We start from the raw sequence: 17,351 nt of genomic DNA, 5'->3' as shown, positions 1-17,351 counted from the left end.
ATAGATAGATAGATAGATAGATAGATAGATAGATAGATAGATAGATAGATAGATAGATAGATAGATAGATAGATTATTTTATTATACCTTACCTTTCCCATAGATAGGTAGATTCCTCTTGATCTACAGTATATAGTATGTAGTTTACTGTCTTAATTATATTGTCTCGGTTTTCTATTGCATGAAATATACTGTTTGGCCATAAGTATGTGGACACCCTCTATATTATTATTATTGCATAAAGTGAAGCACATAGGATTGCAATCTCCATTGACAAACATTGACAGCAGAATGGGTTGTAGTGAAGAGCTCAGTGACTTTAAAAATGCCATTGTCATAGGATGGCACCTTTGCCACAAGTCAGTACATTAAATTTCTGCTCTATTAGATCCACTGCGGTCAACCATAAGTGATATTATTGTGAAGTGGAAGCATCCAGGATCAAAAACAGCTCAACCCTAAAGTGGTGGACCACATAAACTCACAGAGCAGGGCAGCCGAGTGTGGTAGCACATGCAGTATAAAATCTCTGTTACATCACTCATAACAGCACTCCAAACTGCTCAAAGCAACATCAGTAGCAGTGCCATGTGTCAGTAGCTTCATGAAATGGTTTTACATGGCCAAAAGGCAACATACAAGGCTAAGACCACCAGTGCCAAGCCAAATCTGGGTTTGGTGGTGGCCAGTAGAACAAGACCTTCTAGACAGCACAGTGCCTATTGTACAGTTAGGTGGAGAAGGGATAATGGTAACAGGCTGTCTTTCAGGGTTTGGTTCCAGTGGAGGGTACTGTTATTGCTACAGCATATAGAGACATTTTGGACAATTCTGTGCAAAGCCAGGTCTGTAAAGACATGAAGGAACCTGACAGCCCTGAGTTTAACCCTACTGAACATCTTTGGGATGACTCTGAGTGCTGATTGTGAGCTAGGTCTTCTCATCCAACATCAGTATCTAACCTTTCAATCCTCTTTTGGATGAAGGAGCACAAATTCTAACAGACACATTCCAAAATCTAGTGGAAAGCCTTCTTCGAAGGGGGCAAGCTGTTACAGCTGCATTGGGAAGGGGGGTGGGGGGTGGGCTTGTCAGTTTTCACATTAATGTCCATGGTTTTGGAATAGGATGCTCAAGAAGCTCATACATTACCAAATTATTTTGCTGAGTTTGTTTGAGTGGTCTGTTAACTTTGAACAAAAGGAGGGCTTTGTTGGCTTGCTTGTTCACGGCCCACAACACCTGGTCTCTTGTTAATGTCATATGGATGTAACGTAATGTAATGCAGGCATTGCAGAATGTAAAAGAACTCTGTTTTGAAAAGTCTATCAACAAAAAAATTGGAGGTAAACTTTAATATTAAGTCAATGCTGTCTATGCCCAGGGAAAAAATGAAGGAAATGATAAAAAAAAAAAAAAAAAAAAAAATAAATCTGGTATTTCTCATGCTTCAGTGGACTTTGCCTTTTCTGATTCTGCAGGTACAGCTAAATCAGCTCTGTAATGTGTTTCATGAATATATATTGCTGTGTTTTATTGTTATTACAGCAAATGATAGTGTCATAACAGAACAGAAAGTGATGAGTGTCATGGGTCACTTATGTACTTACTTTTATATATATAACTTTTGTGCAACTTTTATCACAATATAAAGAATAAAGAAAAAAAAATAGGAGAAGGACACTTTTTCTTATGAATCTTTCATTGTACTAGAAGTGGACTTTGGTGGAGGATTATTTGTCATGCAGTAATGGCCACTACTGTACATTAGACATTGACTCTAGCCCAGAGGTCTTATCCATCACATCAGCCTGGTCAGTCTGACATGTACATTTAGGATTTGACTCTATGGATTATGTCATCTGTCTTTTAAGAAATTAGGTTTTTCAGAAAGGGATCAAGATGTTGTGTTTTCTCCTTCATTGAAAATCAGACCCCAAATTATGCATCACTAAGCAGAATGAGTGTGATAAGCAACCCATAGTCTGAGAAAATATAAACAGGTAACCTTTTCTTTCTTTCTTTCTTTCTTTCTTTCTTTCTTTCTTTCTTTCTTTCTTTCTTTCTTTCTTTCTTTCTTTCTTTCTTTCTTTCTTTCTTTCTTTCTTTCTTAATGATATCTTAGAGAAAAATGACAAACAGCAGCTAGCAAGTGAGGAGATGTATGCTCTTCATAAAATGCTTTGCTGAGTAAAGCCAGTTTAAGATGCAGTTACTCATTAATAACTGTTCATTTTAAAAGAGTGACCGTTACAATTGAACATGCTAATGCTTCAAACCGTCCAAATGTCTTCATCAGAAGCCTACATCTCCCTCTGTGTGTTTATTTCAGGTAATATAGTTACTTCCTAAAAATGCATACGTCAGATTAATTGGAGCTTCTAAACTGGCCTGGCAGCGGGGCTGACTGTGCCCTTCGATGGACTGGCGTGTCCCTTCCAGATTTGGCTTCTGCTTTTGCTTCATGTTATTAGGATCTGCTCTGGCTCCCAGTCACTCTGGTTCAAATGTTGATAAGCTATTTCTGTCTAGTTAACCATTGGTTCACATTTTATCTTTCTACTATGGATGCAGACAATGGACGCAGAGAAAGAGTTAAATTAATTATATAGACGATTAAGAGGATAGTCAAAATAATTTGGAAAAAGTAAAACACAAAGGGGGCACACTGAGTTTCTGTCTCCAGTGCCACATCTCATGATGTCTGACAATCAAGTACAATCATGGCACTACCCTCACTGAACAAATTATTAGAAACACCACACTACTACTTGCAAGATCCTTCTTTGGCTCTGAAAACAGCTTTGATTCTTAAAGATGCTAGAATCATTCCTTTGAGATTCTGGTCCATGTTGACATGATTGCATCCCAAAGTTCCTGTAGATTTGTCAGCTGCACATTCATACTATAAATCTCCTGTTCTGACACATCCCAATTGTGTTTCTTTTGGATTCAGATCTGGTGACTGGGAAGGCCACTGATGGACACCGAACTCCTTGTCATGTTCATGAAAGCAGTCAGAGACAACTTTTGCTATGTGACAAAATGCATTAGCATGCTGAAAGTAGCCTTTAAAAGATGAATAAACTGGCCATGAAAGAAGGCACATGGTCAGCAACAACACTCAAATAGGCTGTGGCATTCAAGAGATGATTGATTGGCATTGATGGAATCAAAATGGGCCAAGAAAACATTCCTGACAGCATTACACCACCACCACCAGCAGCCTTGACTGTTGACACAAGGCAGTCTGGATGCATGGATTCATGCTGTTAGAACCAAATGCTGACCCTACCACCTGTGTGCCTCAGCAGAAAACGAGATTTATCAGACAAGTCTATGATCTTCCAGTCTTGAACTGTCCAGTTTTGGTGAGCCTGAGCCCACTGCAAGCTCAGCGTTCTGTTGATAGCTGACAGGATTATAAATTGACAACATCTAACATAAGAGCCAATGTGTTATGCATTCTGAGATGATTTTCTGCTCAGCAAAGTTGTACAGAGTGCTTATCTGAGTAGCCTTTCTGTTAGCTCAAACAAACCTGGCCATTCTCCTCTGACCTCTGTCATCAACGAGGCATTTCTGCCACTCATTGGAGGTGTTTTGTTTTTTTGCACCATTCAGAGTAAACTCTAGAGGCTGCTGTGCAGGAAAATCCCAGCAGTTACACCAATACTCAAACCATCCAATCTTGCACCAATAATCATGCCACAGTCAAAGTCACTGAGGTCACATTTTCTCCCCATCCTTCTATCTGATGTGAGCTTTAACAGAAGCTCCTGACCTGTCTCTGTAGAATTCTATGCAGTGCACTGCTGCCATATGATTGGCTGATTAGATAATTGAATGGATAAGCAGGTGTACAAGTGTTACGAATAATTTGCTAAGCTAGGGTATACAGAACTGTTAGAAAAGTAATTGAAACTTAAAGCACATCACAAATCCTCAGTTTAAATCTGGGCTTCTGGAGCTGGGAGGTAGCAACAGTTACCAATGGGCCACCATGACACCTCTAAAACCCATTTTGCTGATTGCTATGTAGTAACCAAATCATAGTGACAGGTCAGGTGGCAAGGCGATGACAGACGTGTATGTTCGATAATATCCATTGCATTTATACTATATGATTCTTTGCATGTTTTGTATCATCTCCTATCAGAAAACACTTTTTCACATACTGTATGTCAGACTTGCTGTCCTTAAAGATTTCAATGTGATGTCTGGACCTGAGACTCCTGGTGTGACTTCATCAAGGTCTTTCAGTTCGTTTTTTTTGTTTGTTTGTTTTTTAGTTCTGCGCATGCTGTAACATTTATACAATAACTTATTCTGCATACTGAGCTCTAAAAGTTGGTCTCCAAACTGATGCCTCAACAGATGATGTCAGAGTTTGTCGCCAGTTGCTATGGCAACAAATATGGCAGTCAGGTTTCATTTTAATGCATCTTCTCACCGGGGGTGGTGGGGGGGGTGATTCAAGAAGTTTTAATATCTTGCTGTTCTCCACTATCAATGCGGTTCCAGTGACAGTTTCACTGTTCCGAGAATAGTTTGTTCATTTTGTGCCTCGTCTCTAACAAAAGCCTCCAGTATAAAATGTGCTCCCCTTGCATGTTTAATGTCATTTCTTTTTCATTGTATTTTATTCAATGCCCGAAAGCAAATATCTCTTTCTGGGAGGCAGCGCTCATCAGCTGAGAACATTTGACTTTACTCATAAGGACTTTACCCAGAATTACTAGCCTTGTGTGGCGGTCGTTTTAGTTTTTGTCTGTACAGATTGCTTTAATCTGAAGCCGAGTATCTTTTACTGCTATTACATTATTGCATTAAAGCTCTCCTGTAAATCTGAGCAGGTGTTCTGAGCTAATACTTAAAAATTGCAATGAATTGAACCTTCTTGTGTTAAATATATTTTCAACGCTTAAGAGGTAATTAAAATAAAAAAACAATAAATTTCATCCACCTGTAACATATACATTTCTTTTCCAATAGTTGTTTATTGTATAAATTTAATGTTTGATTTTGTATTTCCAATGTTATGTTTTTTGTTAATATTTTATTTTATTTTTCCTTGCTATACTTATAATCATTGTATAGCACACTGCGTTCATAAGTGAAGTGCAATATAGAAAAAAAAATTAAATCAAACTGAATAGATGTCAAGAAGGAAAATACAACAATGTATTAATCACTGCACTCTTTGTGTGCACAAAGTACAGTATGGGCATTTTTATTAGAAGTAATTTACTTGTAGTTTATTTTCACGTGAACACAGGACAATGACGTTTGTACTCACATGTCTCCTCAAAACTGTCACGATATCACAACACTAACAAATACAACGCAAAGATATACCTAGAATGCAACATATACGGTGAACTCAGAAAATATTCAGTACTCTTTCATTTTCTGCGCACTTTATCTTGTTATAGATTTGATTTTAAACGATTTTTTAACAATCAATTTACACTTCATGATCTATAATTCTTCTTCTTTCGCCTGCTCCCGTTAGGGGTTGCCACAATGGATCATCTTCTTCCATATCTTCCTGTCCTGTGCATCTTACTCTGTTACACCCATCACCTGCATGTCCTCTCTCACCACATCCATAAACCTTCTCTTAGGCCTTCCTTTTTTCCTTTTCCCTGGCAGCTCTATCCTTAGCATCCTTCTCCCAATATACCCAGCATCTCTCCTCTCCACATGTCCAAACCAACTCAATCTCGCCTCTCTGATTTTGTCTCCCAACCGTCCAACCTGAGGCGACCCTCTACTGTACTCGTTTCTAATCCTGTCCATCCTCGTCACACCCAATGCAAATCTTAGCATCTTTAACTCTACCACCTCCTGCTCTGTCTCCTGCTTTCTGGTCAGTGTCACCATCTCCAACCCATATAACAAAGCTGGTCTCACTACCATCCTGTAGATTAGTGCTTCCCAAACTTGGTCCTGGGCTCCTGGGCTAATTAAGTGAACTATTATTATAAGTTGTGTGTTTTGGGAACAATATAGAAATTAGAAAACTAAGTTTGATAAAAAATATTAAAATGTACCAAGCAGTTATATGGGAATAATGTATTTTTTCTTCTTTTTAATGATATTTTCATCTTGCTTTTCATTCTACTTTTCCAGGTGTTTTAATTGTTTAATTAATCCATTACTTACTAATTAGTGGGTCTGATGCTTCACCTCTCTTCCACAATCCCCATTACTCTGAATTGCTGATCCCGAGTATTTAAACTCATCCACCTTTACCAACTCTACTTCTTGCATCCTCATCATTCCACTGACCTCCTTCTCATTTACACACATGTATTCTGTTTTATTCCTACTCTCCTCTCTAGAGCACATCTCCACCTCCCCAGGGTCTCCTCAACCTGCTCCCTACTCTCGCTACAGATCACAATGTCATCAGACTACTGTCTAATCTCATCTGGAATGACAAATTGAAAAGATATTTTCAGAAATATTTGCAAATTTTTAAAAATTAAAAACTGAAATCTCTCATTTATAAAAGTAGGGCGGAGTGGTGGCTCTGAGGCTAAGGATCTGTGCTGGTATCCAGAAGGTTGCCGGTTCGAATCCCCGTCACTGCCAAAAGAGATCCTACTCTGCTGGGTCCTTGAGCAAGACCCTTAACCTGTAATTTCTCCAGGGGCGCTGTACAATGGCTGACCCTGCACTCTGACCCCAAGGGGTATGCAAAAACTAACAAATTCCTAATACAAGAAATTGTATAAGGCGAATTAAAGGTGGTTTAAGTCCCACCTCAGAGCCTAGCATGTGTCCTGGTGAGGAAAGATGACAAGGAGGCACCAGTGCTCTAAGGGTTGGTGCTCGGTCCTCTCCTTTTCTCTCTATACACCACCTAACTAGGCTTGTTTGTCCAGTTCCATGGTTGTTTTGGCTGTATGCTTGGGGTCGTGGTTGTGGTGAAAAATGAAATGCCAGCCAGTCTGAGGTCATGTTCACTCTGGAGCAAGTTTTCTTTAAGGTCTTCTCTGTATTGGGCTACATCCATTCTTCCCTCAGTTCACACCTGTTCCAGCCAGTGAGAAGCACCCTCATAGCATAATGCTGCCACGACCATGCTTGGTATTAGGCAGGTGAGACATAGCGCTTGAATTTCTGCCAAAGAGTTCAATTTTCATTTTATCAGGTGGAGAATGTTTTCCCGCATGCTCTCAGAGTCATTTAAACTGTCGTATGCTTTTAACTTAAGTGTGACTTCAGTTTCACTACACCTGGTCACCTCCCTCATTAAGGATCCTGCACAGTGACTCAGTATGGCCAGGCGTTCAACTCTAAAAAGAATCCTAGTGGTTCTAAAACTTTTTCAGTTTCACAAATCATTGAGGCCACTGTGCTCCTGAGAACACTCAAAGTCTTCTACCCTTGCCCTGATCTATGCTTCACCATAATTTTATCACAGAGGTCTACAGAGAGTTCCTTGGATTTCATGGATTGTTTTTTGTCCTGACATGCAGTGTGAATTGTGGGACCTTTTATAGACAGCAGTGTGCTCTTGTAAACAGTGTCCACTTAATTCAGTTTGCCACAGATTTTTAATAAATTTGCAAATTTTTCTGAAAACATGTTTTCACTTTGTCATTATGGGTATTGAGTGTAGATTGATGGGCAAAAATGGCAAATATATCTATTTAGAAATAAACTTACAACAGAAGAAAATGTGCAGAAAGTGAATAGTTTCTCAATCCACTGCATATACTGTATGTACTGTATATCATTTATATATGTGTTGTGATTAATGGCCGGGGACGTTGCTCCACCAGGAGGCCTGGAGAAGCAGGGGACTGGGAGAGGGGCAATTCCTTCCCCACGATGAAAGAGGGCAGCCATCCTGGATTGTGTGGGAGCCACGGAACTGGAAGGCTCAACCCTGTGGGGATCCATGGCCACCGCCAGGGGGCGCCCAAAGGACTATGGAGCCATGGACCGCAGCACTTCCACCACACCAGGAAGTGTTGCAGGGAGATCATCAGGGAGCACCTGGAGCACATCCAGGTGCAGTATAAAACGTTCCACCTCACTCCATTCAGGGAGCCGGAGTCGGGTGGAAGAGGGCGGAGCTTAGAGGAGAGGAGAGGAGATGAGGCGGTGAAGAAAAGGCAATAGAGAGAGAGAAGGACTGTGAGCTACTATTGTGGTGGTTTGTGTACTGTGTGTGCAGGAAACAAAAATAAAACCTGTGTGTTGTGGACATCTGGTGTTGTGTCTGTCTGTGTCTGGGGCATCTTTCACAGTGTATATAAAATTATATGATGTATATATTTGTAAGTACTTCTTTATATTAGAATATTCATTGGTTATTGAGTAACCTTATGATCTGTGGAGAGAGACTGGCCCTGAAACCACTGCTGAATTTGGCGGTGTCTTGATGCACTGCCCATTACAGCTGTGTCATGTTCACAACATCCCAGGTACAAAATCTATGCCTAGTTGTTGTTCTCACCATGTCTACATGACTTATCTTTCAGGTTTTCAGGTGTTCTTTCCGCATTCCCAAATGTGTTTTTATTTGCCTGTGATTGTTAATTTGTCCTCCGTGGGTATGAGTGTGAGTGTGGTTTGGTTGTGTGCATGTGAAGGTCCTTTGGTGCGCTGACACCCCCCATCCAGGCCTTGTGCTCATTGTTGCTGGTTTAGGCTCCAGACCCCCATGTGTTTGAGATATACAAGAGCTTGGGTGTTGAATGTCTGAAAGGTTGAGGCTGTCTTGTAAAGATGCATTGATTGTAATGGCAATGTTGTCAGTAGTCCTACTAGGGCATTAGCTTTAGGATGTAATAAGTGAACAGCAGGGTTGATAAAAGTGGCCGGTTTTTCAGTGGCTTTTTTCATTACAATACCTGCCATAGTATTGCTGGTTTGTCATCTCTCATAAAATGACTGTGGCTGCCAACAGTCCTTGTTCTATTGCATTGCATCCATATAAGTTTGCTCCTACTCATAGTAGTCAGTTGAATTTGATAAGGAAAATAGATTGAACCTTTCTTGAACTTGTGAATTGTTTTTTTTTAAACAACTTCTATGTATCTGAAAAGCAGGATACTTTTTAGTATAGCTAAAATTGTCAGGATGGTAACCCACCTTGTAACCTCATGTGGGTTCCAGTCCTGTGCCTGGTCATCGTCTGTGTGGAGTTTACATGCTACATCTCTCTGTATTATTGTGAGATTGCCATCTGGTACCCCAGTTTTCCTACCACATCCCCAAAGGAACATGTATCTGGCGAATCTAAATTGGTTTAATAAGGACAGGGACCCAAAATATCTGTTAGCAGAGATGAGCAAAACAGGCAAGTTTCGATGTGAATCATAAAACTGAAACAAAAAACTGTTTCTCAGGTGCTTTCAAAATGACAAAACTTGAAATTCACTAAAATGAGTTTTGGGAGGTTGTAAAGATTTTATCTTTTGGTTTAAAAAAGAGGGTGGCACAGTGGCGCAGTGGGTAGCTCTGCTACCTCGCAGTTAGGAGACCCAAGTTCACTTCCTGGGTCCTCCCTGCGTGGAGTTTGCATGTTCTCCCAGTGTCTGTGGGTTTCCTCCCACAGTCCAAAGACATGCAGGTTAGGTGCATTGCCGATTCTAAATTGTACTTGGTGTGTGGGGGTGTGTGTGTGTGTGTGCGTGCCCAGCGGTGGGCTGGCGCCCTGCCCGGGGTTTGTTTCCTGCCTTGCACCCTTGCGGGATTGGCTCCAGCAGACTCCTGTGTAGTTAGGATATAGCGGGTTGGATAATAGATGGATGGTTTAAAAAAGACTATTGCTCCCTAAAGCCTCCTTGGCACTACAGTGTTTACCTGTGCTCTTTTCTGCAGCTGAGTAATGCATGTAATTTGCCCCACGCTAGTAAAATCAGTTCTGCGTATGCCTCACATTCACATCACTACAGAGGAGTGCAGTGCTTTTTTAAACAATACGGCTAATTTTCCACACAAAGACACACAAAAACCTGCCGTTGTGCACATTACTGTGTCTTCTGCACAGAAAAATCATACTATATGAGGAGCTGCCAGTTCTCTAGCCGTTAGCCAGCAACTGCCAGTGTCCATTTCTTGATTTATGCAGAAGAGGCTGAGGATATGCACTCTCCAAGAGCCATGGCACTTCAAGTTTCATTTCTGACTCCGATGCATCTTTAGGATTCTGACTGCCAGGACTGTCATCATAATTGCAAAGTGGGATACAACACTACCAGAACACGAGGTAGGACTTAAACCACCTGAGGGCAGTCCCGGTGATGCCAAAGGTTGTCTGTGTCAGAGGAGAAATATAGCAGGATGAGGACAGATGACATGTTGGTAGCTCAAATCAGCCAGAACATCTCAACAAAGAATGGTAAGTAGAGCCGTCTCTGTGGAATGGCCCTGATCAGTGATTATGATTAGTCTGTTCTCAGTATTGGTATTAGCCATCACAAGCCTGACCTATGAATTATCTAATATATTATACATAATATTTTTAAATGTGACAGGAAATGAGTTTGGAAATATATATTTTTTTATTAGAGATTTTTATTTATATACTAACTGAAAGACAAATTTGGAATTAATGCATGTAAATAATTCTATGTTTGTTTAAACACCTATTTCTCTTGTGTCAATATCAAGTTTTACTGGAATTTACTGGAAACAAAAGCAATTTATTTTGAGAATTTTTTTTGTTCAGTGAAACACTGGGTTTTGCTGAGAAATTAATTTTGGAGGAATTGTCTTGCTCATCCCTAGCTGTTCGTGTATAGTATTCATCACTGTTAAAGTACTTAACATACTCTATAGGGTGAGATTATGATATGTTCAACATGCTGGTGCTCAACACCCAGAGTCTTCACATGTTCTGAGATATGTCTTTGTGTCTACCAAGCAGCATAATTGCCATTCCTTTTGTAGAAGTTGATTCAAATACCTCAGTGACTTTATCTTGGTCAGGAATGAGTTAATTTGGTACTGACGGGGTTCAGTGGACTCAAATAGTCCATTTAATTTGAGTCTCATAATCAGACATGTAAAGTGGAGTTATCTTAATTAATTTAGGTTACCTTTTGATTCATGTCTTTATTTGCACCACCTACTACGATGAGTGTACACATTCACTTGCTGGGATGTAGAGCACAAATCTTAATATATGCACATCTAAAAAGATACCAAAATAGAAAATAAAATTTATTGATGGACAAAATACAAGACAAAAGAGGAGTGAATTTCAGACAAAAAGCACTTCTTCACACAGAGTTTGATGGCAGTCTTTAAAAAACAGCCTAGTTATGAAGTTGAACCAGTTACCATCCCACCTTTGTAAGAAATATATTCTGAGATAATGGACAAAATAGCCAATCATTTACATTTACATGTATTTGCTTAGCAGATGTTATAATCCAAAGTGACTTACAAAAGCGGTCAACATAATTGAGTAAACATCAGTCTGGAAGATGGAATCTGAACAAGTGTTATGGGACAAGGTTACAGAATTAATCATTACAAAGTGAAGAGCTCAGAGCAAAAAACAAGCTTGTTACAGTTCCTAGGTTACAAAACCTAACAGCTAATATCAGTTAGACAGACATTCACCAGACAAAAGACTCTTCAAATGCTTTTTAAACACATTGAGATAGTCAGAATTTCAAATACAGGTGGCCAGCTCGTTCCTCCAGCTAAGCTAAGCGATACACAAGATTCTGGATTGAGATTTGATGCCATGCAGAGGTGGCATCACCAGACACAATTCATCATCAGACCTGAGTGATTGAGAAGGAGCATAAAACCTCATTAGTGTCTCCATTTATACAGGTCCTGGCTAGTTGACTACTCTGTATGCAAGCATCAAGGATCTAAACTTAATACATGCCACTGCAGGAAGCCATTGTAATGATCTGAAAAGAGGAGTGACATGTGCCCGCCTTGGCTGGTTGAACACCAGATGTGAATCATCTGCAGAAGCTTGCCAGCTAAGATTTGCAGTAGGCCAGATGTGCCAACACCAAAGCCTGGACCAGGAGTTGTGCTGCCAGATATAGTTTGATCTTTTGGATATTGTATAGAGTGAATCTGCCAGCCTGAGAGACTGTTGCAGCACAGTCAGTGAAGTATAGCCGGTCATCGATCACAACCCAACGGTTGCATATAGACTTGGCGGGTGTTAGTGATAATGAGCTTCATTGAACAGAGATGGGACTCTGAATAAATGGATGAGCTAGGATAAGAAGAAGGTCTGTCTTTTTCTTTGCTAGATTGAGCTGGAGATGGGTCTTCTACACCAAGGTTGCAATATCAGTGAGACATGGAGAGATTTTACTTGATACCGTGTGGTCCTCTGGACGGAACCACAGATATAGCTGAGTATCTTTAGCATAGCACTGATATGAGAAACCATGGGACTGGACAAACAAGCCTAGTTAGGTGGTGTATAGACAGAAAAGGAGAGGATGCAGCACCAACCCTTAGAGCACCCAGGGATTGCCTGGTGCATCCGTGACATCTTTCCTTGCCAGGAAACTTGGAAGGCTCTGTCCAAGAGGTTGGACTTAAACCACCTGAGGGCAGTCCCGGTGATGCCAAAGTATGTCTGTGTCAGAGGAGAAATATAGCAGGATGAGGACAGGGGACATGTTGGTAGCTCTAGTCAGCTAGAACATGTCAACAACAAAGAGCTGTCTGTGGAATGGCCCTGATCAGTGATTATGATCAGTTTATTCTCAGTGTTGGTATTAGCCATCACAAGCCAAACAGACCTATGAATTGTCTAAATAAATAAAAAAAAGCAATATTTGAAAAAAAAGCATGTTACTAAGATAAACGCATACATCCATATTTGTGTCACTCTATGGGGTTTTATTTAGAATGGAATTTAAAATTTACTGATGATTCCAAATTTAAATAACGACTTTAAAGAAAATCATCTCAAAACATCACTGGGAAAAAAATTAAAAAAAGCCACTGATTACTTAAATTTGAAAATGTCTTGATAATAATAAAAATGGTTTCATCTGTTGATAAACCTCGGAGTTAGAAACACAGGGAAAGCTTTTGTCCTGCTTTATTGTACGGCACAATTTGTTAATATATCCCTGCAGTTTTTTTTGATGAGCTCGAGTGCCTTCTAATTATAAGTTCTATGATTTTTTTTACTTGATTACTGTTTTTTAATGTGAATTTATTTAATTAATTCTTAGACACAGACTTTTTTTCTACCTCTTGATTTTGATTTAGTCTTTCTTTCCTTTACAAAAATAAAAACTCATTTTAATTGAATGGATATGATGTAGCAGGGGTGAATAATAATTATATAAAAAAAAGCAGCAGCATAGAGGCTTTATTTTCAGATCATGGTGGGCTGAGGTTGCACCCTCTCTTTTTCTGCCTTTCATTATGCAGTGTGTCATGTAGTCCTGCTGGGGGTGCTGTTTAACTGCCCACTGCCCACTCTATGTGTTATTTTTATTTAGATATTGAAAATTTAATGCACTGGAGGGGCACAAAAAACACACATTGACTTAAAGTTAAATGCATACTGCTCTGAAAAAGGAGAACACATATGGAAAACTGCCTGAGAAGGATGAGGAGTGGTGGTGTGTTGGGGGCAATAGTGCCTTGTACTGCCCCTTGGTAGACTTTGTGTGAGGGCTTGATCTACACCAGCTATCATAATGGAGCTGCACCTTGTGAGACTGACATCACCTAGAATTAGAGGTTCTAAATTGGCCCTATGTGAGTGGGCTCCACAATAGACAAGGTCCCAGAATGGACAAGGGCTGATTTTTTCCCATAGCAGCCTGCAGCACCCCTGTGGCTCTCAACTGGATTAAGAAGGTTTGAGAATGTTGTATCTTTTGTTGTGTTTGTACTTGGCGGTGTCCATTACAAAACCAGGCAATCCAGATGACTCCAGTTTATATACGTCCATAGCCATGCCACAGTTGAGGACTGGTTGGTAGCACAGACTTGCATTGTTCTGAAGTATTTTGAGATCACAGGATTTTCTTTTATGTCTTCAGTCTGAGGCTAATCACCTCCTAGCCAAAAAGTGCTTAAAAATAGTTTCTGATGCATGGATACAAATGCAAGTAGTAATTTTAACTGGCTAGTATGTGGGCATTTGCACCTGTGTATGGAAGTCAGAGGCTGACTGGTACCTAAGAATGTGCAGCTGGAGAAGAAGCTGGCGGAAGGTTAGACTTCATTTTGATTTTGGAAAAAAGAAAAATTAAGTGGCTGAAATATGATATTTTCAGCAAACTACTAATACAAAGAGAACTACTTTCATGCCTGCTTTCTTCCTAAAGATGATATTGTGAGCCGTGTATGCAAGTCTACAAGTACAAAATCGCTTTACAATGTAATGTCTTCTCTGATCCTGGGGTCTGAGCATGTGGAGAGAAGGCCGGCTGCTTTATTTCACACAATAGGTCAGTGGCAGAGACATAATTTGATGGGGGAACTTTCTGAATACAGTCCATTTTCTCTTACCAATTCAACATACAGCCTCTTGAATTGTGCTGTTCTGTGATTATTCTGCATTTCAGGATCTTTGGGAGGTCAAGCACAAATATATGTAGATTCCATATGCACTTACCTAAACCATAATTTAGGGTTTTTATTGACTTGCACAGTGCTGAAATTCAGCCCTGTCTGAGGCCAACTTTTATTCTGTTAGAGTCACATAAGATGTATAGTTACACCAAAATAAGTGCTTTAGACTGAGTGGCAAAAAGATGTGTCTTGAAAATTTCAACACATTTCAGCAGTTCATCTTAAATCAAAATTGCATTTTCTGATTCTCTCAGAAATGTAGGAAGCAGTACAGCATTTCAGGAGGCATCTAGTAGGTTTCTAATGTTAAAGGTTTAAGGACACACACTAGTGGTTTTAACCATAGGCAGCTAATGGAGATGCAGGCTGAGTCCACCATGGATGAGTGGGTCTTTATGACTTCTATTTAGTCACAGGGGTGTGCCTTTGGATTTCTTTATTAACTCTTTACATTAGTTGAATGGTTGGTAGACAGAAGCATACCAGTTAGTGACATTGACATGGGTGGAGATTAACATTAAGGCTGTAGGGCCAGACAAACCATAAAAAAACACACACAACTGTGTGTGTTCTGCTATTTACATCATATCCAAAAATCATACATTATTGATAATATAAAGGTATACTATAACTTTAATGTCACTCATAATAACATGTTTAAAACTTGTAAAAGTGCACAAGTACAGTTAACAACATTAAAATGACAGAAAACACGGCATTTTTTAGTTTGTCTGTTTATTGTAATTGTTGCAAAATAAACACTTTCTTATTTTTTAAAAAGGTGCAGGGTGTTCTGGGATTTGGTTAACTGTTTTGAAAGACAAGAATTAGGTGGATTAGTGATGCTAACTGGAAACCCGTCCACGGAGTGTTCCTACCTTGGTCCTGACTTTTACTGGGATAGGCACCAGTTTCCCCACTAGCCTCCTCTGGATCAGTGGGGTGAGAATATGGAAGGATGGAAAGATTTAGGTTACAATTTTTTAATTTACTTCATCAAAGAGACATAAGCATGTACCAATCTGTGGCTGTTTTAAAAGCTCAGACTGACTAGTTGGGATCTGTTTGCCAACAGCAGTGACTTACTGACATGTACAGGAGGAAAATACAAAGTAGATATGCTGAAGTGACCTCTCTTACTCTTAAATTTGAAATGATAAACTAATCCATAATTGACACTGTATGGAATGTTTTGTTTAAAGGACAGGCAATGTGCAAGAGAGAGTTGCTTAGGGTAGGTTGGATTTATTTATTGTTTTTATTGATTATTAATATATCTATATTAGTTTTGGCCTATGACTGAAGTGGTAAAAAAAGAACTGCTGGTTTCTGCTTTTGAGGTCTGAAAATGTGCTGACGCACTAAAACTATTTTGTGGGGATAAGGGGTGGGCAGTTGCCCCTTGAAAGTGTGAAAGCTCATTTAAAAGACAGATTTTTTTAAATAAATACCAGTTGGTAGTGGGGTGTGTGTTGTGAGAAGTGCCAGTATGCACCAATATTCATAGATAGATAGTGTGACAAAGGCGCTATATCAACACCTGACCCGACAAAGACAGACACAGGAGACACACTTATAAAACAAATAAATGTTTTCTTTGTCTTCGCCTGTGGGCAACACCTTCCCCGTTCCCACAGGCACAACACAGTCCCAATAAGCTCCAAACACAATCACCACAATACTTTTTCTTCTTCTTTTCTCCTCCACTCCTCTCCGGCAAGCTTTGTCTCCCTCCTCCCGACTCTGGCTCCCAGAGTGGTGGCTGCTGGCTCCTTTTATAGCCCACCCAGAAGTGCCCCAGGTGTTTGATGACCCATTTCTGGCTGCACTTCCGGGTGTGGCGGAAGAACCGCCCACATGGGCTCAGGAATCACTGCAGTGCCCTCTTGTGGTGGCCACGGACCCCAACAGGCTTGAGTTCCAAAATCCCATGCCCATGACCCCGATGCAACACAGGGGGGCTGCCATCTAGCATTCCGGGGGAGGTACTGTGCTGACCTGGCTGCTCCCCCAGTCCATACAATGAAGAGGCATCCCGGCTGGACAAGAACCCCGGCCATCTGTGACGATAGATAGATAGATAGATAGATAGATAGATAGATAGATAGATAGATAGATAGATAGATAGATAGATAGATAGATAGATAGATAGATAGATAGATAGATGAAAAAGAGAAATAGCTTCTGTAAAGACTACCACATGGAGTGGTGCCTAGGAGTCCAAATACATTATATTTTGGTGCTCCAAAAAAAAAAACAGTGACATGCTGGTTAAATCCTTATGTTTTTTATTATAAATTTATTTTAGTAACATAGTACATCCGTTGCTGGGAGGTTGAAGGGTGGGGGTGTTGGTGGGTGGACTGCCACTGCCACTGTGACCCCTTAAACTCTACCATGGCTGTTGGGCTTGAAGACCCAATATTTGTGGAGTTAATATGTTGTCTGTGTGAATACATACTGTATGTTTTTCTCTGAGTGATTTTTTAAGCATCCCAAAAATGTTCATCACATGTTAAATGAAGCAGCAATGCTAAACTGTCCCAGCTGCATGACCGTATCCTGTGATAGACTGACATGCCATTCCAATGCAGCCAGGATATGCTTTGGTATGTTAATGGATGGATATATTGAGAAAATTTTTAAATGTGGCCAAAAAATCAAATCAAAACATCCTTGCATAGCAATAACATTCAAACCAAAAAAGAGCACAATGCACTTGCCTTCCCTTTCATCACTATTAGCTATTCTAGTTGGGCTTTATTTTTTCATATGGCAAGATGTATGCATATTAATTA

Source organism: Erpetoichthys calabaricus, chromosome 4, assembly GCF_900747795.2.
Source record: "Erpetoichthys calabaricus chromosome 4, fErpCal1.3, whole genome shotgun sequence".
Lineage (NCBI taxonomy): Eukaryota > Metazoa > Chordata > Cladistia > Polypteriformes > Polypteridae > Erpetoichthys > Erpetoichthys calabaricus.
The sequence above is the reverse complement of the archived record's forward strand: the minus strand, read 5'-3'. Positions refer to the sequence as shown.